The 3994-nt window shown below is 41.4% G+C and overlaps 1 pseudogene; it reads right to left on the reverse strand.

The window, feature by feature from the left end:
• Window positions 1-394: 394 nt before the first annotated feature.
• Window positions 395-3994, reverse strand: part of LOC138031722 (titin homolog) — a 4894-nt pseudogene continuing 1294 nt past the window's right edge.

Below are 3994 nucleotides of genomic sequence, written 5' to 3' on the forward strand. Positions count from 1 at the left end.
AAACAAAACATTAACGAAAACCGAACTGAAGAAATTCTACCGTATATGTAAAACATGCCATTAATACTTGTCCAAACAATATTCACGTCGCGAATAAAAAATGAAAGTTAGATTTAAAAGTTGGTATCAATATAGTTAATCAAATACTTATCTGGCTAATTATGTTTAGTAAGGCTTTATATCTTTCAAATAGTTATAACGGAACTAATATAAGATTTCAAACTAATGTACCTGCATGTAAAGTTCATCGTCCGCTTTAACGTCTAGTTTAGTTAATTTGGACTCCTAACAAAGTTCATTTTCACGAACGTGCATGATATAACGTTCAGGCTTATATTTACACAGTTCACTTGTTGTATTTCTCTTTTAAATGAAAATAGTCTTGGTTTGTGCTTTACTTTTTCTTACTTAGTCGTTCTTTCCTTGCCTCCTGACGTATTTGATCCGTGAGGCGCTGCTTAGCTCTTTGGATTTCACCCTCATCTTCTTTTCCGGTAATTAGACCAAGCTCCAGTGCTTTCTGATCGCTAGCCACCCTCTCCCAAACTACTTCCTTCTTTATAGCGTTGTTGTCAATTAGGTCCTTTGTTAAACTGACTAGGTGTCTTGTCTGTTCGTCAGTGAACTTTCTCCAAAATCGCGCAGATTCGCTTGATAGAGACATAGCGCTTGACACTGATGGTTCTTTATGAAATTCTGCTTCTTTCAGGTAGCGTATAACCTTCTCGGAGCTGGTCAGCTGCTCACTAGGGGGCTCCAAATGTTTGACGTGGTCTTCTCTTAGTCGACGGAGTTTTAGGACAACTGCTTTGGTGGAACGTTGTTTGAGTATGTTTGATTTCACCACTTTTTCACTGACATCTTTCTCTTTGATGAAGCCCGTTTCTATCTCAAGTTGGAAGAGCTTCTTTAACTCTTCAGTTTCCTCTGTTTTCCACGCGTCAGATGTTTCGCTCTCTTTTTTTCCCTGAGTATCTTCACATGTCTGAAGAGAAACGAGCTTCTTGACTGCCCTTCTTCCCAAATCGGTTTCTTTTACTTTGTCGTGGACTCTGGAGTATTTTGCTTGGGTTTCGGTCTTGTGCTGGGCAAGAGCAGCTAAATGATCTCTTTCAGCAGGCATGTGGACGTGCATTCCGGTTGCAAGGGATTTCCGGACTATTGTTGCAGATATCTTTTCTTTGAGCTCTATTCCCTCTCTTTGGAATGTTCTCCAAACGCAAGTGGAAACTTGTGATGATGTCAGTGACAAACCGTTACTCGAGATAAACACTTCTTTTACACTGGCTTCTCACTGTCCTCTGGTACATATCTATCAGAAAGTATAAGTCATCGTATATCCAGACATTGGCCGCACCATACATCCCAGCTGTCTTGTGTTCTTTTACGTCTACTCTGTATCTTGCTTTGTCTTCTTCTGTGCTAGGATAGTAGACAGCTTCCTTAAATTCGCTTATTGTCATGTTAGCTGCAACTCCACTTCTCCCGCTGTTGTCAATTAGGACACGCATCATGAGCCAGTCTCTAACTTCGCAGTGAGACTTTTCACTTAGCACCCTGCTAGCATTCTCTCCACCTTGTGTTTCCTCTGATGTTACAGCAAGCTGTTTGACGGCATTCATTTGCTGATTTCCGTGACAGACTTGGTGGAGTTTCTCGCTTGAAAGAAGTTTCCTGAAATCGTCATCGTGTTTTTCTAGCTTTCTTTTCAGGACCTTTCTAGCATTCTCTCCACCTTGTGTTTCCTCTGATGTTACAGCAAGCTGTTTGACGGCATTCATTTGCTGATTTCCGTGACAGACTTGGTGGAGTTTCTCGCTTGAAAGAAGTTTCCTGAAATCGTCATCGTGTTTTTCTAGCTTTCTTTTCAGGACCTTTTTCTTTTGGGCAGCTGACCATGAAGTCACATAATTTCTGCGCGCATTCAACGTTTCCACACTTACATCAGGTAGGTCAGATTGTCGTTCTTGGCTGAGAAATTTATAAAGCAGTCTTAAACTCATCAGATAAGATCTGACAGTCCTGGTTGGTACTTTTCTACAGCATACGATAGCCACGTCTTCAAAACCTGTACCCCATCCTTTCCCGGTAGCAACAGCAGATACATTGCAGGTAGTTTAGGGTCAGCTGGTTTGGTAGCCGTTTCGTTTAGTTTCAACCTTCTGATGATACTTTGTACTTGGGACTTGTACTGTTGTGCCATTTTTGTGCTACGGTATCCTCCATCCACGTCGATCAGCCAACCATAAAAATCAACGAAGAATCCCTCTGTAGCAGTGTCCATGTCCCAATCTCTGGTTCTGTTCTTGTCAGTTTCTTGCTCCTCTAGCTCGCAGTCGCTTCGCACCCATTCTGTATCTATCTCATCATCATCATCATCGCTCTCATCCCCTCCAAACATAACTTGAAAAGCTTGATCATAACTGCTATCATCCTCTTTGTAAACACGACTTAGTTCATCTGTTATTTCCTGGGAAGTTTTAAACCTGTGGCCTTCCTTTACTCTGTTGTCTTTAAATTGCTTTACGTACTTCTTCCATGCCTTCTCTTCGTCCAGGAATGAACCCCCGTCAATGTTTTTTTCACCAACAACCTCGACTAATTCGGTTAACAGCCCATCACGTTCATTGCGGAGAGAGGGTAAATTCTCTGCTTTGGATGACTGGCTATCATCTGTTAGGTCTGATTCTTCTGAATGTGCATCTTCATCGCCGCAGACATAATCTAAGTCTGAAGCCTGATCACTACTACTGGATACCGTGATGGCATTATCGGCTGGCTCATGGAAAGAACAAGCCATGTCTTCAGTCTTCAGGGTACGCCGAAGCAAATCTTTATAGTCTTCATCACTATCTGCATTCTCCTCCTCAGTAGAACTTTCCTCGTCATTTTTGTCTTGGCTTTTAGCTTCTTCTCTATTTATATAAGCATCCTTGTGACCTTTTTTGATTCTCTTTGTGTGGTGCCCTTTCTGGTCGTTAACATTAGGAGCCCTTCTCTCTTCATAATTCTTCCATGCTCTGCTTGTCAACTTGTCGTTTTCTTCATCACTGTAAGTGCTGTTTCGTGTTCTTTCAAGCTGTACTCTTTCATCAGTTTCAGCGTCTTCTAAGTCACTCTCCATCGCTTCCCTGCGTGATACGCCTTCTTCCCCTGCACCAACCATGTTTTCCTCCGTCTGCTCTTCTTCCATCTCCTCTTCATTTGAATAAATACTGCCATCTGTGTTGGTAAGTTGCGTCTTCTTATCACACTTTAATTTCCTTTTTTGTGCTCTTTTTCTCTGCTGTTTGAGGCAGGCCGATTTCACGTTTGTGACTGATGCTCTTGGGGCGTCTGCTAACGCTTTTAAAGATCTTGGACTGTTTGGCTTCAGGTTATGAATACTTGTCTGGAGATGTTTATGTAGCTGGAATATTGGCGTTTTGAGGCTCTTACATGGAGATAAAGGACAAAATTTCACCCTTCGCTTAGGCGTCTTCTTCTCGCCAGTGAAGTAACCATCGAGTTTTCTTTTCAACTTTGTCATTCCATGCACGTCCTTCTGATGGCGACTAAGATTTATGACGCTCGTTCCACACTGGTTGCATTTTTTGGGGTTCCTCTTTTGGTGTTTGGTCATGTTAGTATTCGAGTCTACATTTTTGGACGTTGAAGGGGCATCGTTACCTCCATTCACAGAAAAGTCTTCTCCTTTCTCCATCTCCTCCATTCTATCAAAAAATGAAACAAAGAAAACAACATAAAAACGTTGCTTTTCTCTCAAGATACTTTGTCGCAAGATAGTTGAAATAGGAGCGTAGCTATATCCAAATTAAGTAAGAGCAGAAAATTACCTTAAACCTATACCTGACTTTCTACAGGTCAACCACATATATGGCATCCACTTCGTAGTGCTGATATGTTTTTGAATATGTTAACGCTAAAATAAGAATCCATAAAGTAGAACTACTTTTCATACGAAAGAAGGTCGTTCAGTTTTGGTGTTAAAACC

Source organism: Montipora capricornis, chromosome 14 (genome assembly GCF_036669925.1).
Source record: "Montipora capricornis isolate CH-2021 chromosome 14, ASM3666992v2, whole genome shotgun sequence".
In the NCBI taxonomy this organism is placed as follows: Eukaryota; Metazoa; Cnidaria; class Anthozoa; order Scleractinia; family Acroporidae; genus Montipora; species Montipora capricornis.